At 37.8% G+C, this 27,937-nt stretch overlaps 1 protein-coding gene across 2 annotated transcripts in view; it reads left to right on the forward strand.

Annotated features, from left to right (window-relative positions):
- Window positions 1-27,937, forward strand: part of TENM2 (teneurin transmembrane protein 2) — a 1,365,940-nt gene that overhangs the window by 482,650 nt on the left and 855,353 nt on the right. The window lies entirely within an intron of this gene.

The raw sequence follows: 27,937 nt of genomic DNA on the forward strand, positions 1-27,937 counted from the left end.
CCGCTGATCATGATGGCATCTCTGAGGCAGAGTACCTCCTGAAGAAAGAGGAAATTATCAGGGATAGTCCTACTGTTTTCTTATGAATTCATTTTCCTCTTATGAAATATTTGAAAATATGTATATAAACACAATAGATACTAAAGTGACACTGGAGTAAAGAGTAAATAAATCTCAGCAGTACATGTTGAAACCACTTTTTAATATATTTATGAAAGACAGCAGTACAACCGTATTTGAATCTCTTTTACTCAATTGGGAGAAATAACTCAGTTATGAATCCTGGCCTAATCAAGCTTTTCATCTTTTACATTCAAAGCAGTCCTTTCTGTTTCTTTGCACTCAGTATTGGTAACCAGTTAAGGCAGTGTGGAGACAGCCGTATCTCAACTCTACTAACTCCATAAGGGAGAACTGTCCTGTCATTAGCTTTCATAAGGATACCAATTTCTATGAAGTCAGAGTTGCCCTTTATACTCCCTCACCTCTTTCTACTAATTCCCAAGGTTCTATCCAATCCCAAATTTATCGCAATAGCTACACAGTACTCACAAAACAGCACTCGCAACTATGGAGTGTATTAGGGAAATTCACAGATTACAACATAGGTTGGCAGTAGGATTCCATTTCTCAGTCAGTATAGCTTCTCAATAGTGCTAGCAAGACCTTCATTCTTCAGACATTAGCCCTGCTTTAAGAAAGCTCTCTTAGTTCTGCCAATTATCACATCTCCTTCCTACCCCTAGCCATCCAGCAAACTTGGGAAATGGTCGTGGCTCATGGGATAGTGGTCCCAGGTCAGGACATCTGCTCTATTCTCTGCTGCTTCTTTTTTGCTGGCGGTGAGGTTCACAAATTTCTGCTGTTGAAGCTACTCAATTTAAATCTAGTGGGATTGTAAAACTAGCAAATACATCCTGTTTGCAAGTTCTCACCCAGCTATGCGGCAAAGTCAAGAGCTATGGCCTAGGAAAGCCATTTTGAACAATAGACTCACCACCCTAGTAAACACACACATGTGCGTGTGTGTGTGTGTGTGTATGTGTGTGTGTGTGTAAGTCTAACGATAGGTCCAATCCCAGAGAAAGTTCTATAAAAACCTACCTATTTTTGCTCATCATATTAGAACAATATTGTTTATGAAGAAAAGTGTCTTACTCTTGATTACAGTGAAAAAATAGAACTTCATATTGTTTGAACAGCAGATTTCATTTCTTTGAGGTGTGCTATCTCTGCCATTACTTTATATCATTTTTGGAAGTGCAATTTTGGTTTGAACATTACAAATGAGCAATTGGTAGAGGGAGAAGTGGAAGATAGCTATGATATTTCAGGTTGCACAGTAAGCACTTGTAACAGGCAGTAAAGATTATGTGTGATAAGCAAATTTAGAGAGAAAAACTTTGAAGTTTAATTTGGGCTATTTTGATATTGAGGTGTTGATAATATGTACATGATAATGTTGAGAAGGTGATGGTTTAATTTACTACCAGGAGTTAAATATTTGGTTTCTAGCTACTTTTATGGAATACTCATAGCCATAACAAAAAAGGATCAAAGTTTGAATGTTTCCAAGTAATTTTTATGTATATCAATTAATAAACACAGCTATTCACTGAAAGATTTGAGGTTCAAGTTCATCCAGATGTTCCTTAGAGAAAAGGCCAGATAGTCCACTTCTGAAAAGAAATCATCCACTGAAAACCTAAAACCCTATGGTACATTATTCTGATACATCCTGGAGTCACTTTGAGTTAGTGTTGACTTGACCCCATCAATTCAGTGTATATTCCTACCAAGTTGGCAATATATACTGGTAAAGAAAATTTGTTTAAATAAAAATTATTTAAAGGTATAATAGAGAAAAAAAGTCTGAAAAAGAAAAGAAAAAAAGTTGTCCTAAGTTGGCCTTTACTAAATTAATGGAATTAGTATCAGAGAGTAACAAACCTTCAGAAATAATTGGAGGACATCAGTCAAAATAATCTTGGGAAATTGTGGATTAAATCCAAATAAATTTACTTCATAGCACCAGGTGGATATTTGCTTAAGACTCTGAGTTTGCAGTTTAACATATCTTTTTAAAGCAGATTGTATTGACACTTACCCATCAGCCTTACCACTGTGTACTTGGTTTGGCTCCTTGCAGTACAATCCTAACAGAACACTTGCACTCTTCTTTCCCTTTCTTCCTTTCTTCCTGTCTGTTTTGTTGGTTTTTGTTTTGTTGTGGGTTTTTGTTTTGCTGGGTTTTGTTTTGTTGTGAGTTTTTGTTTTGTTGGGATTTTTTCTCTCTACCTTCACACAAATATTAATTAATCACCTGTTGTTGTTCATGCTCTTCTATAAATATAAAGCTTTGAAAGAGAGGTTTGATTAATCAATGGAAACCCATCCCTGGAAATATATCTCAAAGAACATAGTGGATAATTTTGTAGTCCCTATGTGAAGGGCAGTATTTTTTTATTAGTAACAGCAATTTTGCTTTGGTTCATTGACTCAATCCCTAGAGAGACATTTCCTTCTGTTATCAAGAATGGTGGGGCTTTGCCTGAGCAATTGTCTTGGTTCTGCATTATGAATACCATGGGTGTTGTAAGTTCATGTACTTCCTTTTTTAAGTTGGTTGCTAGAAAAGTTGATCTTAGAAAAGAATTTGTGGCATACATATAGATCAATATCTACACACACACACACACACACACACACACACACACACACACACATTTCAGGGCAATGTGTGCATATAAACATATACATATTTATATATGAGGTAGCCCCGGTGCTAAGAAGTTGCCCTGCAATCCGAAAGGCATGTCATCTCCAATGTGATTAACTGCCTCTGAAAACCCACTGGAGGGTCAGCTGTGAGTCAATTTGAGAGCACACAACAACAACATATATGTGCAGACTTCAGGGATGGGAATTGTTCATAGGCCTGCAGTGAGTCCTAGTCGATGGCGCCTAATAACAAAAGCTATACTGACATATCATCCGCAGCTGTGTTTCTCAGTGTGGGGCAGGAAGGAGCAAATGAAATTTTTTTACTCATTTGAACTCAAGTTGGTGAAGTATGTACTTTTATTAACATGCATGATATAGTATAGCATATAATATAAAATTATACATATAATATGCATTTATGCCTTTTTCTAAACTGATATGAGTAAAGCTTCAGGCCACTGAGAGACTTCTAAGAACTCTTCTATTCTTTCTACTTGAGACTGCTCAGAGAAAATAGCCAACATAGTTAGTTTCTCCCCCTCCTCTTCTCCTTCCTCTCTTTTTCCCTTTCTGTCTCCCGCCTCTGCCCTCTCCCAATGTTCTCTAAAGGCATGTCTGTATTCTCAATAGGCCAAGCTCAAAGAAGCAATACTTTTGAAGTTGATCCAATCAGCAATCACATAGTAAGTTCAAAGAATTTCAACCATTTGCCAAGCTCAAAAGACCGATCAGCATTTTATTTCAAATTTTATCTGAATTAGCATCTTAATTTCCCTAAGTAGAAGAAATTCCACTCGTATTGATTCAACCAATTAGGATTTTTTTTTTTTAAGGATGATCACACACTCATCAGTAACTTGAAAACTATGGCAAGAAATCTATGAGGAAGAGGTTCTTGGTTGTTTCACTGTCCAATTATTTTCATGTAAATTTCAGCCCTAGTTAAATATAAGAGCCTATTTCTAATGCCAGAGCTCTAGTGACCTAGTTTTAAGGAATTGCAAGCTGTTCCTCAAGAGAAAGATACACAGTCTCCTCCAGTGAGATTTATAGCCTTTGGAAACACGCCAGATGGTCAGCTCTGATTCAGAGGCATAAACAACACTTAGTTTTCAAAATGTTTTCATTCAACTCACAAGAGGATGTTCATGTCAGTTGGGGTTTTCCCCTCTTAAAGCAAGGAAAATATTTTCACTAATTGTGGAAAATTCAAAGTATATAATAATTAGATTCTTAAGAGGATTCTCTTGGAGATGCAATTTTAAAATTCTAAATGCATGATATGCACTTCTGTGAAAAGCGTAATAACCACCTATACAGTTAATTAAATGATTCTCTCAAATTCAAGAATATAAATTGGTAAGTGGCTATCTGTATTAATCAGATAATTTTTACATTTTTCTTTGGGATCTGTTGTTGTTATTATGTGCCATAAAATTTACTGTGACTTATAGCAACCCCAAGAACAATAGATATGAACCGTGCCCTATCTTGTGCCATCCCCACTATCTGATAGACACAAGCCCATTGTCACAGTCATGGTGTTAATCCGTCTTCCTCTCTTTCTCTGACTCACCAACTTTCCAAGCATGATACACTTTTCCAAGGACTGGCCCTTTCTAATAACAGGCCCAAAGTATGTGAGACAAAATTTGGGTTTTTTCTAGATTTGTGTTGTTCTTGTTTTTGTGGTTTTTTTAAAAATTTTCTACTACTTTATTTACAAAATTGAATATATTAGTTTTAATTTTAAATCAAAATATTGATTTTTGTGTTTCAATATTTTCAATACTTAATAAAATCTAAGGGGAAAATATTTTACTCCATGCTCCAATGACTTTTTGAAGAACATAGCACTGTATCTCACAGAACCAAGAGGGCAAAGAAAAACCTAAATAGAACAGTACTGGATTGTTGCTTATTCATTCATTCATTGACTGAATGTTGTTGAGTGAATGTGAGATACACACTCACACATGTAAATTGTGATTGTCAATTTATAAAATAAAATTCAAAATGTTAGATTGCCGGTTGACATGGGACTGGAATAAAACAAAATTCATTTCTGATTTATTATTTACCCTTAAATACTTCTATTGCATGGAGTAATAAAAGTAACTAACTACCCCTTTTATTCTAAGGCTCCTTTCAATGTCATTTCATTAAATGATCACTCTGAATGCCATCAATTTGAGACCAATGTATAGTTGACTTTTCAGTGGGTTTTCAGAAGATATATATGACATAGGAGGAGATTTTCCATCTCTCTCCCACAGAGCAGCTGTTGAATTCTAACTGCCTGTGCAGGGTTTGGCAACATACTTCTTTTCCACTAGGGCATTAGAGTTTATTAGATGCTAAAATTACCTGATGAAGACAATTTTATAAAGACAAAAACTTGGTGATCAAAGTGTCATCACAGTCCTTACTTTTGCAGTATGTACATAGGAGTCTAGCTATCTGTGGGGGCACAGTGCTAAGCATTTTAGAGTTTCTTCTTATGTTTTCAACTTCAGTGGAAGATTAATGTAGTGACACAGTGTTGGAGTTAGTTCCAGAGTCACAGTTTCCATATCCAAATTCTAGCTCAGTCTTCTCAGCATCTGAGTGACCCATGACAAAATTCTTCAGTCTCTCTTTGCCTCTGCCACTCATGTGCCAGATAGGAGAGAAAATAAACCTTACCACCATTGGGCTAACATTACAGTGAGATGAGTTGATAAATGCAAAGCACATAAGCACTTGCTATCACTATGATTGTTGTTTTTGCTATCAGCACTTTAATTGTTGAGAAGTAATACACTAGTCCTAAAGAACCTCACTTTATTTCATATTAATTTTACCTTGAACACGACAAGGTAAGTCTCTTCCAAGGAGGACACGTTCACTTGATCCTAGAAGTATTTGGTGAGATTTCAGTCTATGGGAGGAAATGTATTCCAGGAGGAAAGAATGGAATGGATAATATTGTTGTTGTTATGTGCCATCAAGTTGCCTGAGAATGGATGTAGTCATGGATAAATTAAAGTCCAAAGTAAATTTGAGGGAAATGAGTCATTCGTGAGTCTAGAACACACGATGTATACTAAAAAGATAACAAAAGCTCAAACAGTGTCATTGGGTCAGTTCTGACTCATTGTGGACATACCCTAGGTTTCCAAGGCTGTATATATTAATGGGGAGAAACTACTCATCTTTCTCCGGTGCAGTTACTGGTGAATTTGAACCACAAGATATACACAGCATCTAGGTTAGTAGAACAACTCCCTATAGACTACTCGGCTAGAGCGTCCATAAGAAGATAAGTCATATTACAAAAGAGAATAGGTAAATCAACAACAAATAGTCAGAGCAGGGGTGGGTGTGTGTACTGTAAATGGCCTGGACACTTTAGTTAACACCTTAGTTGTCAAGTTTTTGTCTTCTTTTTTTTAAATTGCCCTCATCAGATAATCTCGGTATTTAATAAAACTTTATATTAAAAGGAGCCTTTGAACAAAGGAAGTCACTCAGGCACAAATAATCACTTTATTGTGCTCAGTAGTATACTAAATAAGGCAGCAGTCATAAATTAAACGACACAAATTAAACCAAAATGAAAATTACTAACTATGGCCCAGTATTCATTTTCTAATTAATGGTGAGTAGGAAGAAACTACTAGCATACCCCTGACTATGTTTTAGGAGCCCTGTGCATATGCTTATTCTATCCCCAGGGCCCCGTGGTTAAGTTCATGACTACCAAGCAGAAGGTCTACACTTCAACGCGAAAGAAAGATAAGACAATTTACTACGATAAAGATTTGCACACAGACTTGGAAGTCCTACGAGACTGTTCTCTTCTTTCCTATAGGGTCATCACCGTATGAAATCAATTCAGCAGCAAAAGGTTTGGTGTAGTTTGATACATGCCTTCCAATTTATAAAGTAAAATAAATGAATCACCAAGAAAGATTAGTTGTCATCTATTAAGTCAGAGCGTGAAGGATGAAGCACTCCTGTCGGCTCCTGATGTCAGTTGATCTATTAAATTAACAAGAGTATAGATAGATTATTTAAAGATCAATTTAGTCAAGAATTGCTTTCAAATGAATATATCAGGCATCAAGCCTGTTTTCTGAGATCGTTTTGTAATTGAAATACATATTACAGGCAACTTCTCATCACAGAGCTCAAGCAGTTTCAATCAGGAGGCTTTGCTGTTCGTGCAAAGTGTGTGAAAATCAAAAACGAGCAGATCCACTTCATTATGTATAATGAGGAGATCTGTAGTTACTCTGTAAGTAATTGCAGAAAAGAATGCCTCAAAAAATGTTCTTTGCTCACATTGCTGGCACTGGGCTAATGTTTCCCTCTTAGAAAATCCTTTCAGCATGAAAGTTTGGGAATTAAGTTCCTAATAAACTTAGAAAGTCCAACAGCTGTGAGTAATTATGATACAAGCATATCAATCCATATGCAAACAGATTTATTCGGTAAGCTCCAATCCTCTTGCTAACCCTTCACTGCAATAATTAAGCACACTCTAATGAGTTTTTTAGCAATTTCCATATGATTTTCCCCCTAATTATTATTTGGGTTGCCTGTGTTTATAATGCTTAGTAATATCCTTAAAGTATCAATGGTGAAGGCACAATTTGGGCTGGTATATTAATTTGAACTTTCTTATTCATATGCTAAATAAGCTAGAAGAAAACATGTACTTAAAGGTTAAGAATTTTGAAATTGATTTTTATGTACTTCTACATTCATTTTTACACCATTATTAATTGTCCATACAACCAATGAGTCATCTTATTGGCCAACCTCTCCTGCAAATTTTTATTGTAGTCTTTGAATTTTTGAATGACCCACCTCTGCCTATCTATAAGTTGAATCTTATCTCTTCCCACTCACTTATTCCATAGGCTTAGAATACTGTCTTTCTTATTATGTCACAAACAGTGAGCTATTTCATACTTCAGGACCTTTGCATATACCAAAGTTCTATCTATAACTCTCTTAACCTTTTATCTGTTAAAATGTTCATTCACTCTTGGACATTGTTTTCTTGTTCTTGTTGTTGTTATGTGCCATCGAGTCGCTTGTGACTCATAGCGACCCTGTGTACAAGAGCTCTAAATGCTGTTCTGTCCTGTGCCAACCTCGCCGTCTCAAATACATTCATTCTCACCATTCCACTCGCAGAATCGATCCATTTCATCGAGGGTCTTCCTCTCCTGCTCCATCCTTCCACTCTCCCAAGCATGATGTCCCTCTCCAAGGACCAGTCCCTCCTTGCAACATGCCCAGAGTATGTCAGATGAAGATTCAGAATCCTTGACTCCAAGGAGCATTCCGGCTTCACCCTCTCCAGGACAAACCTGTTTGTTCTCCTAGCAGTCTTAGAGAGAAATTTCATTCTCTTAGCTACAGCAGTATTGCTTGACTCACTCATTCATCACTCACTTCACCCAACTGTACTTTTTAAAAAGCCATCCTTCCTTCTTTTGAATAAGTGCATGTGTGTGTGTGTGTACACACACACACACACATACACACTATTCTGTATTTCACTTTGAATAAAAGTTTTATGACGTATAAGTATGTCATGTCAGGTATCTTGTTCATGTACCATTTCAAGGACCACAAACAGTATCACTTTAACAAGTTATTGATGAATACTTCCTCAATGAATGAAGACAGAAATGAACAACAGAGAGCAGGAACAAAGTTATCTGGTCTACCTTTATTTTATAGTTGTGTAAACTGAAGTCTATTTGGATCCCTTATTTTTCACCAAAAGAACAGATGACATAACAGACCAATGGAATTAGGACCCAAAATTCCAAATTCGTGATCCAGTGCTTTATAAGTGTGCCACCTGCCTTCATTTTTATCTTGGTTGTGCCTTGTGAAACATATACTTAAATACATGACATATGTACTGGTATAGTTAAAAGGTTTTTGAGATTTTTAAAAATCAGAAAACAAATTATCTTTACAATTTTCTAGCTATATAAACAAGCTACCTGACCTCTTTACTTGATGTATTTCATACAGAGATATTACTGTTTATGTTTTTTTAAGTCAGTTCCAACTAACAGCCATCCTGCATAATGAAATGGAATTTCTCCATATATTTTTGTAGTCTCAAGGTTGTTTTTTTTTTGTTTGTTCGTTTTTGGTTTTTGTTTTTTAAACTTATTTTTATTTTATATTAGTTTGCATATCAGATTAATACATACTGTGTTTTATTTATATACATTGTATTTCACACATTCCTCTATTCACATTGTGTTTCACATGTTCATTTCCATATATTATGTTTTATAAAATTAATCACACTTGGTCCATGTCCACCATTACCCTGCCTTTTCAGGTCCCCACTGGACCTAATTCCCTCACCCCCTCCCTCTGCCCATAAAACTCTGTGATCTCATGATTACTTCCATCCCCACTTTCAGCCCCTCTTCCTCCCTTCCCTTCGCTCTTTGGACTTTTATACATATCTTACTAGTAATCCTTCTATTTTTACAATAATGATATTCTGTATTATTTGTCCTCATGAGACTGAGTTAGTTCACTCAATGTAATGCTCTCCAACCTATGCCATGCCATATCATATTTTTTTAAATTCGTTGCTATTGGGTGCTGTATAGTAGTCCATTGTGTAAATGTATCACAATTTCTCAATCCTTCCATTTGTTGATGGACATTTGGGTTGTTACCATGTTCTTGCTATTATGAATAACACTGCTATGAACACTGGAATACCAATCTCTGTTTGTGTCTCAGCTCTATTTTCCTTGGGGTATATATATTCCTAGCAGTTGATTAACTGAATAATATGACATTTCTGTGTTCAGCTTTTTGAGAAAATGTCAGTTGCCTTCCAGGGTGGTTGAAAAATCTTGGAATCTCATCAGTAATGTATAAGAGTCCCAAATTCTGCACATCCTCTCCAATATTTATTGCTTGCTGCCTGTTAAACTTTGCCGGTGCTATTGGGGTGGGAAGGCATCTCACTGTGGTTGTGACTTGCATCTGTCGAGTTGGTTGCCAGTGATGTTTTTTGAGAACAGATCACCAGGTCTTTTCTCCCGCGGAGTCCCTTGTATGTTTGGACACTCAATCTTTCAGTTAAAAGCCACGTGCCTAACTCTTACGCTATCAAGTTTCCTTCGAAAATATATTGACTGTACTCAGTCAAGTGTTTGCAAAAAACATTCATGTGAACTTTGTAAAATTGTTTGATAAACCCTACAAATTTGGTTTGAAATTATAGTATTCAAGATTAACATACCTGAGCAACACAATTTAAAACAGAACGGTCTTTTGGTAGATCCACTTTCAAGTAGATATAGTTGCTGAAATTTCACACAGAATCCCAAGAGGCAATATACCTATTACACATCAGTGGAACCTGATTTCTCTTAGTGCGTCTCTCATTTTTACTTCAAGCCAGTGACTCTGTAAGAAAAGCTCCCAGCTAGCATATTTGCATCATCTTAAAAATTTAAAAGACAGGCAAACTTTCTGGTGCCCTTACGTCTACTTAAGAGGAGATTTTAGTGGCCAACAATCAGTATTTACCCATGGTGTTTTCTCAACTTCCGGTGTGCATTCATGTTTGAGAATTTACATCTTAAGTGATTTACTGTAGTAAACAAGATGTTAACCTTCACAATACCAAGCTTTATACAAAGATGTTATCTTTAACAATATGAAGCACACATGCTAATAGAATTTCATCCCAAAACTTGAAAGTCAAAATGACATCAAAGTGTATCACCTAATTATGTAAGGGAAGGCTCACAGAACCAAGTAAACTTTGGATACATGTTACCCATAATGAAGCGGAAGACCAATATCTTATCACTTATATATCATGGTTGATTGCAGAAGGATGTCATTACCATTACAAAGACACTTCTTCCAATTAGGCAGTAACAGGAGAAAGTAGAGAATTTATCAGGTAGTTTAAGATGGGGGGAGGGAAATCAACAACCCAAACATGTCCACATTTCATTTCCTTGAAAAAAATGACTAGCCACTTTTTCACCTACAATTTTTATGTGTCATTACTCAGAGTTTTTTTGGTTTTTCTGTTTGTTTGTTTATTTTTCCTGGAATTGAAGCAGGACCAGAATATACTACTAGACAAGTTTGCTAAGTCTTATTAAGGAAAAGTTACTGAGCATCAAAACCGCTTATTGTTTTAACAAATTGGCATTAGAGTCAAATATCTTCACATACTAGCTTGATGAACGATGCTGAGTTTTTGCTTCCTGACCACTGACTGAAAAGAAAATAATAACACATATCTCAGGAAATTGCTGTATGAACGAAATAAAATCATGCATTTAAAAGATCAACCATCTCATCAGTGCGGATCCCCAAGCCTTGCACAAAAATAACACTGACTCACTGGGACTTCCACTTTTCCTCTTCTCCTAGAGAATAAGAAAGAAATAGGTCTTTTTTTGGTTGGGGGTCCCCCCCCAAACTGAATACATTTTCTCTCTCTTTGGCTATACCTCTGATTTCTGAAATAATAAGAATTAAGGAAGAAATATGGAATGAGAGAGGAGGGACATAATTTCAAAACACAACAGTTTTAGTGTTAATAGAAATGGTCTCTGCAAAAGCAACCTCTTAAATAGAAAGTGTACAGAGTTGACAAAATTACTCAACAGTTATGTTCTGGAGAGGGTAAAACCAGGCTGCTCCTTGGAGGCACAGATTCTGAACCTCTGTTTGACATACTCTGTGCATGTTGTAAGGTGGGACTAGTCCTTGGAGAGGGACATCATGTTTGGGAGGGTGGAGGGACAGCACAAGAGAAGACCCTTGATGAGATTGACTCAGTGACTGGAGTAATGGGGATATGTGTGTCGGAGTCAATGAAATTGGCTCAAGGTAGAGCAGGGTTCAGAGCTCTTGGCCATAGGGTGGCTATGAATTGTAAGCAACTGGATGACACATAACAACAACAACAACACAACAACAGTTACCCCAAAGATGTGTTAGGAACTCTCAAGTTTCTTCTCATACTTCCACCACTCATGTTCCCTGTATACACGTGTGTATAGGTATGCATTTCCACACACATGAACACACTGATGCACAACAAATTTAGTCTATCTTTAGCTTTTATTATCTGTAAAACACAGGGCTGCTGTTTACTCTTGTTCCAGAAAATTCAGCACACGTATCCTCAGACTTGCTGGTGTCAGTTCTAAGTCATGCTGATCCTCTGTTGAGTTTCCACGATTATAAAACCTTATGGGAAGAAATTGTCCAATTATTTCTTAGGGAGCAGCTGGTTGGTGTATTTGAACCACTAGCCTTTCATTTCATAATTCAACACATAATGCACTATGCCTCCAGGTCTTCTTTACAAATAAGTAAAAGCCTGAAAAAAAAAAGATTTAAGATGGGTGGATGAGCTGTGGGCAGAGGAGAAGGAATGGGAAAGGTCCAATTAGTACTTGCAAAGACCCATGGTATGAGTAGATCAATGGTGACTGATTTTATAAAACGCAATGTTAACAAATGATTATATGAAATACAATGTGAATGAAGCAATGTGTGAAGCATAATGTTTGTGAATGAAACACGATGCATATGAATCTTGTATGCAGGCAAATATAAAAGGGAAAAAAAGACGTAGAGGAAGAACTGAAAAGGGTTTTGGTATACAACATCTTTCCTCCATACAACATCAGTGATGTAATAAGTTGAGTAATATATTTAGCAAAATTGGATAAATTCAAAGAAGAGATAAAAGACTTGTCTCTTTGGTATAAGATTATACATTAAGAGAATGACTATCAGACTCACCTCAGTATAAGACATGGTATATGAGACATATATGGACGTAGTATGTGAGAGAGAGGTGTGGAGGGAAGGATAATGTCTTAGAAGGAGAGCTTCAGTAACTGCCTTTACAAAAAAACTCACATGGCTTTGTATGACAGAGCAATGCCACAGTGCTCAGTGAATAAACTTAAACCATCAGGATTTCCACAGATTTCCAAGTGTTACCTGTACCATTAGAAGTTATCTTGTGATGACACACTACACAATTTTCCCCTCAAACACCCTAATCTGACTGGGCTAATCGGGATGGGTGTGTCAGAGGCGGTGCGGTTGGCGCAGGATAGAGCAGGATTTAGGGCTGTTGTGCATAGGGTCGCTATGAGTCGCAAACGACTGACAGCACATAACAACAACAACATGTATGAATTATGTTTTCCAGTTTGTTTGGTTGGATTTTTGGAGTGGTTGGAGTTTTGTCCCAGATTTAGTGTGATCTGTTCATATGCCATGCATTGTCCCATTTGGCCTAGTGGTAAAAAACTGTAGTGCTATTGCAAAGGCACACAGTTCATCGTCACTAACTGTATAAGGGAAGAAGGATGGGTAACTCCTCCCATGTGATTTACTGCCTCTGTAAACACTCTGGAGGGTCAGCTGTGGGTCGGCTCCAACTTGATGACAGACAGTGACAACAACATAGTAACTTCATTGAATAGGGCAAGCATCATCATGAATCAGTTTTAAACATTCTTGTTCCCCCAGTAAAACCCCTCATACCAATTTACAGTTAATTCTCATTTCCATGCCAAGTCCCAGGAAACCACGAATCTAATTTTCTTCTCTAAAAATCTACCTTTTCTGGACATTTCATCTAAAAGAAACTCTGAAATATTCTGTTTTGTCTCTCATGTCTGGCTTCATTTCCTTGACAGGGATTTTGAGATTCATCCTTGCTATAGCACTTATCAGCAGTTCATGACTTTTTATTTCTGAATAATACCCTAGCAACTGATGTTAAGAATAAAAAAGACTCACGATTATTTATATCTACCTTTATTTAAACTAAAGGAAAAGTTAATGCTTCTGAGTAAGATAGACTCAGATTCAGAATAACACTTTGTTTGTGTCTTATGTAGGGACTGTATTTGCTTGCACTTTATTTTCCATTTGTTCATCTTGCAAAGAAATCATTCTCTCAACTGTTCCTTCCATGGCTCACTTTAAAATGTTTCGTTTCACGAAAGCTTGTGGTTCGGTGTTATCAAATTAGTTTCAGCCCATAGAGATCTTATGAATGAAACAAACTCAGTCCTGTACCATCCTTACTAATCTCAGCTGTACTTTAAAGCCCCCTTGTTTCAGCCCCTGAGTCTATCCATGCTTAGGATCTGCCTCTTTTTCTCTGACTCTCTGCTTTACTATGTATAATGTCCTCCAGGGACTGGCCCCTCTTGATACCACGCTCACAAACCAGCAATGTCCAAAATACACAGGCAAGTTTTGGCAAATCATGGTTGAAAAAAGTGGTTGGCATTCATTTACAAAGTGTTGTGATGCAAATACGCATTAAGTAATGGAACGAAGTTAAAATTATCATAGTATTAAGATGAGTCATAGAACCTGAAAATGAGTAGAAGATTCATTACTTTTAATATCTGAAAGTAAATTAATTCAGTATTTCATAGTTTTGTTGATTTCATTTTCTTTCATATTCTAATATCGTGTCAGAGAGATTGCTGCAATATTTACATATTGTCTTTGCTGCATGCAATATAGTTACCCTCTCAAATTATCCACCTGGATCCATTTAATTTCATAATGGGTTTTTTTTTTTGAAAGTTGAGTAGTGGAACGTCATAAATGTTCAGGGAAAATCAGGCCACTATGGGCTTAGAAATTATATACAAAAGCTTCCAGTACACATGCTAAATAAAAACAGGTCATATAAAGTTTATTAAGTAAACAAATTAAACTAGCTTGGTAATAGGTGTTTCACGTGAAATTTCTAGAGCAGCATAAATATCCCTTGCAATGTGAGGTTTGAGTTCATGCTTTTCTCGTGTAACATTTGAGTTTTTCCTTTTGCTTTCTCCATTTTCCCTTCTAACTGTTACAAAATGCTGTCTTCCTTCACTCTGGGGTAAGGGATGTCCTGCAAAGTATAGTATGGATTTAAAATTTCAAGCATTTCAGAAAGATTGTAAAAGGCACCAGTAAGTGGGTTTGTGGACTCCAAAACAATAATGTTAAGTGAATATTAGACAGTCAATAAATGGTTCCACCCTGCTTCAGAAATTGAAAGGATCCTTTAGATGAGAAAAATCTATGTTCTTACATGCTATCATGTTCCCATAGACAGAGGAGGAAACTGAGGTTCAATGAGTTTAAATCACTCATCCAAAATCACAGAGTCAGACTTGCTCTAGATCTATCTTATTTTAAAGCCTGGGTTCTTAACATTATGCTAAACTGTCTGTCAAAATGACAGGTGGGAAACCTGCCCCTTCCCACCTTCATCAGCTGCTCCACTACATTAAAAAATCAAGTCAGTGCTCAGTCTTTTCATCTAAACTGCCATCTAGGGGCTTCGGACTCACAGTAACCCTGTGTTTGGTTTCCCAGGGGGTATGTAGATCTTTACAAGAGGAGACAGTCCATTTTTCTCCCTAGGAGCTGTTGAATTTGAACTATTTACTCTTCGACTCTTCACATAGCAGCAAAACTTGCTACTCACTGCATTACCAGGGATCCTTATTAATCTGCAGGGTGGAAGAGTTCTTCTACATCAAGTACCTTTTATTGAACAGAATCAAATTTTCGTTTTCCTGAAAAAATGACTGGTGGCTAGAATACAAAAGAAGAATTGCTGTGTGTGAAGGAGAACACTAGAGAAATAACATTGTCTTAAAATACAAAAGTAAAAGGGGGACCACAAGCAAGAAGATTGAGGCTACTGTAATTACTACAGGGACATACAGCAAATAACAATGAAATCAAGCTTGAAAATCAACCAGGAAAGACCCTCAGTATCCTCCTCTTCATTATGTTTACAAGAAAAACCTGTAGCTCTTTTCCTTTTGTACAAACTAAGTAAATTAGAAAACAGACATCCCCAACCCCAACACCAAGGATTAAGAGGAAACCGACTAGGAAGCTTTTAAAGAACGTTTTCATAAGCCTTTCAGTGGATAGGATATAGTAAATATGAGTTTCACAGTATGTTGTCAATGTTCCTTTAGAGAAAGAAAAGGTCAAAAAGTTCAGCTTTGATATCTTTATCTTTTCACAAAGGTTATTCCTGAAGGAGGTATATGTAAAAGAAAAACAAAGAAACAATGTGTTATAGAAAATAAAAATCCTTTTATGAATTCATCCCAAGTAATGGATTTCACCTCATAACTACCCTTTTCTACAAAAAGTTTGTGTTATTATCGTTGGGCATTATTTTTTGATGGTATCAGTGTAGTGGGTCATTATCCAAGAACTCATTTCTTTCTGGAAGAAGTTATTAAGTGCAGTGGTAGGAGAGTTATTTTCATTAAAATGCCATAAGAAAAAAAAAAAACAAACCAGTAAACATGCTAGAGACAGGCCTCAGGGAGCCCAGCTGAACTTCAAAAAAGGGGGCAAACTGATGGCTAAACTTTGAGTTATAACTAACTTTCTCTTAGGTGTTAGCCCGTTCCATTTCAATATTCAAATGCTAGAGGTGGGAGACACTAATTCAAGTATATACTGGAGCTACTCAGGTCAGATGAGTGAATAATTAGAAGATGGCCCATGGTAGTAGACACGGAGGAACTGCAGATAACATCTATTGTTTTCCTCATCCTATAGTTTAAAAAAAAAAGCCAAGTTAAAAGTTAAATAGTCAGACATTCAACTCCAGTGTCAATCGTGATCTTGACAACCAGCAAAGGGCTGATTCCTGAAAAAGGACAGAGTTCACATCACTTCCTCATTCCATCTCTTCTGAGACTCTGAGACAAAATTGAGAGAAGGTCAGGTGGCACCTGAGACGACCTTGGTTACCTCCTGAGAACTTGGAGCTATGTAATGATTTTGCCTATTTTTTCCCTGTGGGCAGTAAGAAATCCTCAAAGAGGCCTTTTACATTGAGGAGTGATGATATCAAGGATGTGGCCTGGGAAAATGAATCTGACAGTGATGGGTGCTTTAGAAAAAGGAGAACAGACCGGAGACAATTACCGTAGTCCATAGCTATAGCCAGAATCATAGGACTTAGCTTAGTAACATTAGAGATGACAAGAAAGATCGGTGTATGTTAGACTTGATGGATTTGGGATCGTTTAAAGATCCAAGAAGATGAGGTTCTGACCTAGACACTAAAGAAGAATATTGGTTCCACTGACAAAATGAGATCATAAGAATACAAGCATGACAAGAAGGGAGAGGCTCCTTCAACACTGACTAAAATATTTCACATCAGCACACATTCCTAAGGACAAGAATAGCATATTGAGTGATGTACATCTATACTGGGGGTGTTTCAGGGTCTGAACTCACTTTTGAGACACACTTTCATGTTCCATTTCAGAGACTTGAGTTAACGATGCTAGCTAGCAAAACCCTTCCCAATTAAAAATATGAGCCCCCATCCTGATTTCTTCCATTGATTTGCTTACTCAAACCTTAAAGAGCCCTGCAATGGCTCAGTGCTCACCCTTCTAACTTAAGGTCGTTTGTTCAAACCTACCCAGAAATGCCAAGGAAGCAAAAATCTGGTGATCTACTTCCATCAAGATTATACTCTGCTATAGAAAACAAACAGATTCATCCTGGAAAGGGTCAAACCGAGCTGCTCCTTGGAGGCAAGGATTCTAAGGCTCCGTCTGACATACTTTGGACATGTTGTAAGGAGGGACAGGTCCTTGGAGAGGGACATCATGCTTGGGAGGGTGGAGGGACAGCGCAGGAGAGGAAGGCCCTCTATGAGGTGGATTGATTCAGTGGTTGGGGTAATCAGGATGGGTGTGTCAGAGACGGTGTGATTGGCACAGGACAGAGCAGAGTTTAGGGCTGTTGTACATAAGGTCGCTATGAGTTGCAAGCGACTTGACGACGCATAACAACAACAACAACATGGTGTGGCTCTGTGAGTTGTAATAGACTTATTGACACCTAACAACAATATTTGGCCCAATGATATATTTTGGCAGTGAGCCACTATGAAGTTTTGTTTCAAAGAGTGCCTAGAGCACAGAATCTGTTAATACTCTGGTTATGGATATTTTCTATGCAAAGGACAATGCCCAAGATTTGCTTAGGAGCATTTCTAAGTCTCTTCACTCTAGGGGTAGAAACTTGTAGAAACTTAGGAGTGGTATGAATGAAATTAAGAGAAGCCCAACTCATCCATTGTATTTTATTAAAATGTCTGAGTAAGGGTGCACGATCAACTCTGCATGGGACTGGCTTTCTCTGACACACTTGCACTCAACACCTGGCTTAGATTTAAACTACTTACTCTGGAGTTGATTGCTACTCTTAGTGACTCTGTAAGACAAAGTAGCACTACTTGATTGAGTTTCCAAAGCTTTATGGGAGCATACTGTCTCATCTTTCTCCTTAGGAGTGGCTGAAGGGTTTGAACCATGGACTTTCTGGATAGCAACCAAGCACTTAACTAGTGTTTGATGAGGGATCCCAACTTAAAGTACTTCTAAAAATAGGCTTGTTGTTGCTGGAGGTCACTGTGTAATGTTCTCTACTTTTGGGTAATAAAGATACACAAATATACTTATTTTAAACAATATAATAATTGGGATTCAACTATGTAATGAAACACAAAAGAAGGGGCTCAACATGTGTGATGTATGCATCCTGTGGTAAATTCGAGCTGTTGCCTAGGTTCTTATTACCACGGTGACTCTAGTTCGAGTGCTGACCTTGTAGAGAGGACGATCAAACTCGAACTCACTGCTGCTGAGTTGGTTCTGACTCACAGAAAGCCTGTAGTGGATTTCCAAGTCTGTCCATCACAACCAGGGGGAGAGAGCCAAAGTCTCTCTCACAGAGCTGTGGTGAATTTGAACCACTGGACATCCAAGGCCTTTAGGTTAGCACCTCAACTCGCGATGGGCAGTAGGATGGAATATTAGCAATCTAGTTCAACTAAAAACTCTGGACCATATGGTTGCATACCTGTACCTTCCTCGTTTTTTTCCTGAGTGAGCTTAGAAACTCAAGCAAGTGATTTGGAAGTCTGTTTGATGTTGGTCTCTAGTGAGAAGCACGGTGACTGCTTGCTTGCTGCAGTTGGATGGATGGATGTCTGGGAAAGAGGGTGGAGGGGGAGAAGGGGTGCAGGGGGACCCCTCACCACAGACTTTGATCTTCCCCAACTCCTCCTGGGAACTCTCACCTTTTGATGTTGGGAATCGGTTAATTACTAGTCGAAATTGGTTTGAGGGGCTAGGAAACAGTTTGAAGGCTCTGTGTTCTCAAGCTGTCTGTACTTTGATCTGTAGAACTTTAGGGCAACTTGTCAGAGACTCAGCCACATGAAAAGCACTGGGTTCATAGCCCACTTCTGAGCTACGGGCCCTAATTTTGATCTTCTTTTTGCATGGTACCCTTCTCACTTAGAAAATGTCTTCTTCCTACGATGCCCCTACGTTAACATTAAAAGCAAAATGATGGATTTTTAGGATCAGACTATAAACATCTTCCGTGATAAAAATAGCATGCAGCGTGGTATTCTTCCTCTTTACATTTTAACTTGAAACTTCCATCCTTTCTTTTGTATTTCTGGTTAACACTACCCTGAGCATCCCTTTGTGGTACTTAGATACACAGTCTCCTCTCATGCAATTTACTGCTTCTGGAAGCCCACTGGAGGGTCAGGTATGGGCCGATTGATTCTAACTTGACAGACAAAACAACAACAAAGCATCTCTTAAGGAGCTCTGGTTACATAGTCCATAGGAAGTTATGCTCCAATCCAAAAACTGTGCTTCCCTGGCTGTGCAAATCACCTCCGCCTTCATAAGACAAAGATCAACAATCTCCTCCCATGCAATTTACAGCCAAAGAAACCCAAAGAAGGGTTAGATATGAGTGAGTCATGATTCAAAGGCGAGGAAAAGAGAAAAATTCCTCTTGCAAGACAAAGTTCATTCCTACAACAGTGCTTTAAATTAAGGAGTTTGCGGTCAAATTCCCTGTCCTTTCCCTTCTTGATGAAAGTTAACATTCACGGAGGTTGACCTGAAAGGCTGAGAAATGCTCAGAGGGCTGACGAGCAGGTGGAGTCGGAGGATTCAGCTAGCTTTTCTCTTCCAAACAAGGAAATAAACTCTGGCACCATGCCTAGTAATGCAATTCCCCTAATGAACACGTCTCCCTAGTCTGAGGCCACTGCATTGTGACCATGCCACTAGGCTGACAAAGAGATTATGTTCAGTGCTCAGGAAAGAAAGAAAAAAAAACCTAGAAAAAACAACAAGAGGAACTCTTTTGAGAATGTTTTGTTCTTATGTCATGGCCCATTATGGCATTCTCATTTTAATTGCATGCAAAACCCAATTAAAAAAGTGGTATAATGGGACTGTTACCTTGGAAAGCACAAGAGTGATATAGACATGGTCTAGAGGAGGCCAGTTTATAGGATGTTACACTGCTAAGCAAAAGTCTATGTATCTTTAGCAGTTAAAATCCACCAGCTGTTCCGAGGACGAAGATGGGCCGTCTCACCTGTTCAGATTGGTTGTTGTTTCTAGGGATCTTTGAGCTGACTGACTCATGATGACCTTAGGAACAACAGAGGGAAGGTAGTCCTGTCCTGAGCCCTGCTCACCATCTCTGATATTCTCAAGCCCATTGTAATGGTCACTGTGTCAAGCCTTCTTGTTGAGGGTCTTTTTCTCTTTCTCTGACGCTCCACTTTACCCAGAATGATGTCTTTTTCTAAAAACTGGCCCCTCCAGACAACATGTCCAAAGTATATGAAATGAAGTTTCAGCATCCTGGCTTCTAAGGAGCACCTTGGTTGCACTTTCTCCAAGGAAAGCATATTTAATCTTTTTGTCAATGTGTTTTTATTTATTTTTTCAGATTGACAGCCTCAGAAACCTGATGTCAGGTTGCTGTGGGTCAGAATCACCTTGAAAGAAGACACTTTGAGGATTTTTAAAAAAATCATTATCCAAATGTTACCATCACGAACCTTGAAAATACAATAGTGTAGTTAATTCTCTTTGGCGTAAATGGTGCAGTCCCAGGGTGGTACAAACAATTAAGTGCTCAATTACCAATCCGAAAGTTTAATGCTCAAGTCCACCTTACTTCAGAAGAAAAACCTGATGATTTACTTCTGAAAAACCAGCCAACGAGGATCCTACAGAGCACAGTTCCGCCCTGACATGCTTGTTGTTGTTATTATGGAACCACCTCATAGCTGCCCCTCCATGGGCTGTTCACATGCAGTGCGACCCCTTAGCACTGAGCCACCGAGTCACCAGAGTGGCCATGAGTCAAAGTCATGCTCATGGCACCTGGTGGCTTAGTGCATGAGGAGCTGTGCTGCACACCCAAGGGCAGGTGGTGTGACTCCACCGGCTGCTCTGTGGGAGAAAGGTGGGCAGTCTCCTCCAGGGTGACTTGCAGCCTCTGAAAACCAGAGGCAGCATCAGCCAGGAGCTGGTTCCGACTACACAGCACATAAAACCATAACGACAAATAGATTTCTATCAAAGGATTTTGAGGAACAAAGTATTGTTTAACATTTAAAAAAACATGCATTTTATTTTCCATACACTTTTTTTTTTAAACAAAAAAATCACCGTATGAGTAGACTATGCCTACTGAAAGACTCTGGAATTAATCATTTAATAGTTGCTATAAGTTCTTTCTTTCTTCCCCAATGCCTCCCAAGCCCACTTTGGGAGATGTCCCACACCTCAAAGAATTTTAAGACTTCCTGACCTTCTGTAAGTAATTATTAAAGTCCCTAAGGCAAGAGACATAAAACCACAGGGCCTTTTCTTATAAAATCAATTGTGTTCACTCGCTCTCCTTGTTTCTCCCCTTCTGAGGGAAACTGGTTTCCCCACTGAAAGAATCTCCACTTTGCCCGACTTTCCCTGCCGTGGCCCCTCTGTGGCCCCTTCTTCATTTTGCAGACTTTGTTCTATATGCGTAATTGGGAATTAATTTCCTAATTAGGTTCTTCACATTTTATGAAGTTGTTTGATGGGGTGTCTGTTCTTGTAACATGGCCTAGAGACTAAAGTAGAAGTAATAATTCTTTTTCCTGCCTTTGCCCCTAATTCAGCTAAGGTTCCTAGGAAATATATTTAACTTTTATGAGAGCTGGGTAATACATCTTTAATGCTGATCTACCTTTGAAAGGTTGTTAAAAGAGTGCTAGCGAAGGCTTTAAGACTCATTACAATACAGTTGGTTTTATTTGTAATAGTTTCTCCAACAAAATGAAGACATTTCTTATACAAGGACAAGAATATTTAGGAAAATCAGGAGTAGCAAAAGCACATAGTAAAACGAAACAATGCTGAGAAGTAAAATTACATTGACCTGACACTTGACAGCAGAGTGGGCACTGAAGATTAGAGGGCTAACAGTATAATGTGAAAGTATAAGCAAATTTGTATCAGCTATGAGTTATAAAGATCTATTACCTGGGTTTCTTGTGATTTCCGTGATGACTCTACAGGTGATGAAAGTGACAGTCTGAGATTCTGAGACTCTCTGACCCATCAAAACAAGACAATAAAAGAAAACTATCTCAACATCACCCCCTCACGTTGGTTCCCATATAAAAAGATAAGCCTAACCATTAAACTTTAAAGTAAAAAGTAAACCCTGTTGTCATAATATTTACATTGTTGTTGCTGCTGTTGCTTTTGTTATGTGCTGTTAAGTTTAAATTTTTTATCTCTAACCCTCTAGCTGGTTTTCAGAGACTGTAAATAGTGTGAGAGGAGATTACCCATTTGCCTCCCAAGGAGAAGCTGGTGGATTTGAACTACTTGCCTTTGGGTTGGCAGCACAACTCCTTACTACTTGTTGGTGGAGTTCGTGGCAAGTTGCACTGCTAATTCAGAGGCTGGACAGCTTTGATAGTTCCATCATCAACTCTGTGGGGGAGAAAGAGTTTCTTTCTTTTGATATTTACAGCTTCAGAAACTTGATAGAGGATTGCTTTGGGATGGAAATGACTCAACACAATGGACTATGCATTGGCAAGTGAGCATATTGTCCCATTTTGTAGGAAATCAGTGCAATTAATCCTACTGGAAATATTTCTCGAAAAATGTATACTCTTCAACAATCTGCAGGTAAGAATTGCCCCTTATTCTAACTTCCTTCAAGCATCAGTATCCTTATTTGAGTTTTCACATTTGCAAATCTGTGTAAGACAGGCAGAAAATGTGAGGTTCGAGCCTAAGACTGAATATAAGAGGATAACGTGTACTCAGCTTCAAGGGAAAAATAAATTTCTCATTCTTGACCTATATCAGTCTTTACCACTTACGTTACCTTCCAGGTCCCTGCAGCGTAGCTCTTGAACTATCCTATAAAATTTCTCAGCTGATTCCCTGACTCTCAAGACCCGGTAAATATTAGCATAGACAGAGGCTATATAATAGGATGGAAACAATCACTCCACCCAGTGGAACTCAAAAATCACTACATACCATGGATAGAGAAGTTGGTCTCTGTGTCCATTTCCAGTGCCTGTAGAAACTAGATTGTATGAAACAAAAGACTAAATGAAACTTTTTAGATGATGAACATGAACTCACCAGAAGCAAGCAGAGATAAGTTTTCAAGGGATCAGGATGCAGTGTTATATTCAGACTTAATCAGACATTTGTTACAGACAATTTGATTATCCTACCTTCATCTCTACAATTATAATGTGGACTAAAACAATTCTATTCCACAAACTGCTCCTTTCACCCTTTTGTTGTTTCTTCCTTTCACTTCTTACTGATGGGGTTAATTTTATCAGTTTTGTTGTGTTGAAAAAGGTACAGAAGGAGGACCCAACAAGAACCTGAAAATCTTCTGGTGGAAAGGAAGGAGTCATGGATTAGGGACCCCGCTCCAGCACTGATGTTACAGTCCCTTTCTGTAGAGACATGTGGTTTGAATCCATCAGCTGCTCCAGGGAAGAACAATGAGTAGTCTCCTCTCTCCTCCTATTATCTGCCTCCGAACACACACTGGAAGGTCGCTATGAGTCAATTCTGACTTGGATGTGCATATTAACAACAAATAAAGTGTTCAGAGCCATATTTTTAAAATGTAAATCAAATGACATCTTTAATTTTGCTTGTAGTCCCTCAGTGTTTTCACTATATGATATTTAGAATAAAATCCGTACCTTTTATGATACACATCCATCGCTTTGACTTCTTCCTTTCTTGGCTTCCTCCTTAGCACTTCATCTTCTCTGTGATTTCACTATTTTCTTCTTCCTTCTACTGAGGGATGATGCTCCTGATAAGAATCTGCACTGCGATCACGAAGGCAGGTGGTTCAAATCCACCAGCTGCTCCTTGGGATTAGGATGGGCAAACTCCTCTCATGCTGTTAACTGCCACTAAAAACCCACTGGACTTGACAGCACATAATACCTTGTGAAGGAGACATCATCTCTAACTTCAACTGTGTGCTCAGTTCCACATTTGCATTTCTACCAGTCAAAAGAATGTCTTTCCCTGGATACTTGGTTGGCAAGTGCACAATGGAATTTAGCGTGTCATCCTCTATACTACCAAAGAACCATAGTTCTGACTTGTTTCATGGTGTCTCTGTTGTCACAGGGAGCCAGGTTTATAGTCCCATTCTTGCAGATACCTTTCCATCATTTTTTCACACACTCTTCACTGTTGTCAAGTCAGAACCAACTCATATTTGACTCCACTGGGTTTCTGAGACCCTCAGTCACATAGGGAGAAAGTGGTCTTTCTCTGCCCTCCTTAATTACATTCCATCACCACTCTATATATGACCTTCATGTATAGCCCTTTGCCCTTTTTAAAACATTATATTCTGATTTGAGTGAAAGTTTACAGAACAAATTGCTTTTCCATTCAACATTCTATATACATCATGTTTTGTGGCATTGGTAACCATCTCCACATTGGAAAAGAAGTCTTCCAACTTCATCTTTGAGTTTCCTGTTTCACTCATTCTTCTTTCTTGTTACTTCTTGGCTTCTAATCTTTATTTTTGGCTACTGCTGATCATATGAACTTGTTCAAAGGAGGGAATTTCTTCTCTCTGGTATTATTAATCACCTTATAGGCCTGTCTGTTTCAAACCTTTATATCTCTACTTTGAATTTGGTCACTCGAATGATTATCTTGAAATTATCTCCTAACAAGTTGTGCAATGTCTCCCTCTTTTTCTTCTGTATTCCAGGTTATAAAAGAGTGAGATCAATTCACTGCAAGTAGAGCTCTGATAAAATGCTTATGAGCTAAACATTTATGATATGAATCTAAGCTCTTTAGCTCTGCTTTAAAACTTCTGTACAATAGGACCTCAGCTACTTTTTAAAGCTATTTTTCTCCTTTTGATTAATTATTCTACTCATTATTGTTTATTTTTCAGGAAATAGTAACCAAGGCAATATGAAAAAAATCCCAGAATATTACATTAACCAACACAAACATTATTTTTTCTAGTGTAATAGTAAAGATTACACACACTCAAACACACACACATGTATAAGCGATATTAGTGAAACAGAGTATGATGAAAAATGAGTGAAAAGAAAATTTGCACTTATAAATAGCTTTAAATCTACCTAAGTTATATGACTTATTAGCTGCTTTGGTTTATTTTTGCTTACCTCTTTTGTGGATAGCCAATATCTCTCTTATCCTTGTAAAGGTATATCTGTTGAACCTTTATTTATTGTCTTCCCAGCATGCACTTCTGACTATTACCCTGCCAAGCTCTCGGTGAAGGTGATTTTGATGGGGATTCCCAGGGAAGAGCTAAAGTAGAATGTTACTGGCCAGTACATTCAGAAAGAAGAAGGAATACAGTAGTTCTTGTTGTTTGAGACCATCAAGTTGGCACCAAACTCATGGGGATTACTATTCACTTGCCTTGTATGGTTTTTGTGGCTGTAATCTTTATGTAATCTCTGCTTGGAAGCAGGAGTGGCATCCACTTCCATAATAGCTTGTCTCTGGAAATCCGCTTGCCTCTGGAAACCCTATGAAACTGGAGAAAAGACAAAAGTTAGACAGGTGCCCAGGTCTTTTGTTCATAGGATCGCTATGTGTCACCTCTGACTCGACAGCACTTAACAACAACAACAATCTTCGTGTAGGAAGATCTTCCACAGAACTGCTTGGTGCTTTCAAACCGTCAACCTTTTAGTTATCAGCCAATTATAAATGATTTGGATCTCTCAGGCTCTTTGGAAGAGGGGAAAGAGGGCTTGTTTACTTATTTTTTCATAGTCCAGTGTCTGTTGTGAAGTCTGAATTATGCAATTCATTATCTAGGTCAATAGAGTGTACCATCTTGTCAGCACAGATGTGCTTCTTTTGCACCAGAATTCTCAATGGTAAAGTTGCTTCCAAACTGGCACTATTATTAAGAAAAGTGATAAATAAATAAGTTAGAGAAGCAATTAAAGCAGTGAAACCTACATGATAAGTACAATAGGCTGCTGATATTATATCTTCATTTTATGTAAAATTTTGTTAATTCAAATTATGGGAGATCAATAGCCACTTTAATTTTCCTCTTCATGTCAGTGCTGATTAATTGATTATATGCAACATAGACTGACTCAATATTCAGTAAAGAACATGTTTTTAAAATTAATATCAAATCAAATGAACAGAATCAAAAGTAAAGTATTGTAACATTAGAAACACATTACCTCTAAATACCTGGCTGTCTAGTATGCCTGTCTGTAGCCTCTTTTGAGGCATAAATAGAATAAATCCGCACCAACAAGCTTTTTTGTAGCAATTAATTTCTTTCTCCTTTTTTTTTGCATAGTTCTGTTTAAATTCAATTCTTATGAACTGAATGTGCACCTGATTGAAATCTTAATGTCCACTGCTTGACCAAGAGAAAGGAAGGGATCTTGATTGAAAGCCCTACCAACACCATATACAAACAACAGATGTCCATTACTTTGGTACAGTTACAATCTGAAAGCTATCACTGTGCTACTTAAGACATATTCTGGGTCGGTTGTCAAGTTGTGTTGAATATGAACAGAATCATTTCATCATAATGCTTTGCTATGGCAGTCACTTCACATTTGCTCAAATTTTGGAAACATGAGGCTGTGTTCATAGGCATGTTGTTGACTTGTATAAAAAAAATGATCTTATTGTATTTTGGGTCAGCTGTTTGGTTAATCAAGGCATACGGGCCATCTGTTAGCTAATGAGTTGGGCTGATCCTGTGACTTGTATTGAAATGGTTATAGAAAACAAAGGTACCCAAGATAAATGTTTCAAACACCAAATTATCTTTCCAGCCAATCCTTTTTCTTCGTTACTATTTTTTTTTCTCACTTTACACAGTTGTTATTGATGTTGGGTGTCATAGATCAGTTCCACCTTACAGGAAGAAATACTGCTGGGCCCTGTACCATCCACAGTCATTGCTATTTTAGCACTGCTTCAGCCACTATGTAACCCATCTCATTGAGGGTCCTCTTTTTCATTGATCATTATTCTCTTTTTTAGAAACTGGTCATTCCTGATAATATATCCAAAGTATATGAGACAAAATCCTATCCTCCTCCCTTTTAAGGAGCATTCTGACTGTATTTCTTCCAAGACAAATTTGTTAGTTCTTCTGGCAGTGCATGATAGATTCAGTATTCTCTACCAACATAAAAATTCAAATAAATTCTCCATTGATCTTTTTTATTCACTGTCCAGCCACTGATTGGAAATACCATAACTTAAGTCAGTCACACCTGGTCTGCAATGTCATATCTTTGCTTTTTTTATGCTTTCACAAAGTCTTTCATGGCAGATTTGCCAAGTGAAATATGTTGCTGGATTTCTTTACTAAAATTTTTTCATGGGTGTCGATTTTGGATCCAAAAAAAATGAAGTCCTTAAAAATGTCAGTCTTTCTCCATTTCTCAAGATACTGCTTATTTGACCATTTTGGAATACTTTTATTTACTTTATGTTAAAGTATAATTCATACTGACAGCTGTAAACTTTCATCTTCATCAGTAAATGCTTCAGCAAGCAAGGTCATACCATCTATATCTAGGATAGATTATTAATGAGTATTCTGCATTCTTCTTCACTGAGTCAAGTTTTTAGATTCTTTTCTCAGCATACAAGTTGTATACATATGGTCAAAATATACAGCCCTTTTGCTCCTCCTTATTGTTGTGGTGTTAATTGCTGTCGAG

Source organism: Elephantulus edwardii, unplaced genomic scaffold (assembly GCF_000299155.1).
Source record: "Elephantulus edwardii isolate Elephantulus edwardi_28Jun2011 unplaced genomic scaffold, EleEdw1.0 scaffold00033, whole genome shotgun sequence".
In the NCBI taxonomy this organism is placed as follows: Eukaryota; Metazoa; Chordata; class Mammalia; order Macroscelidea; family Macroscelididae; genus Elephantulus; species Elephantulus edwardii.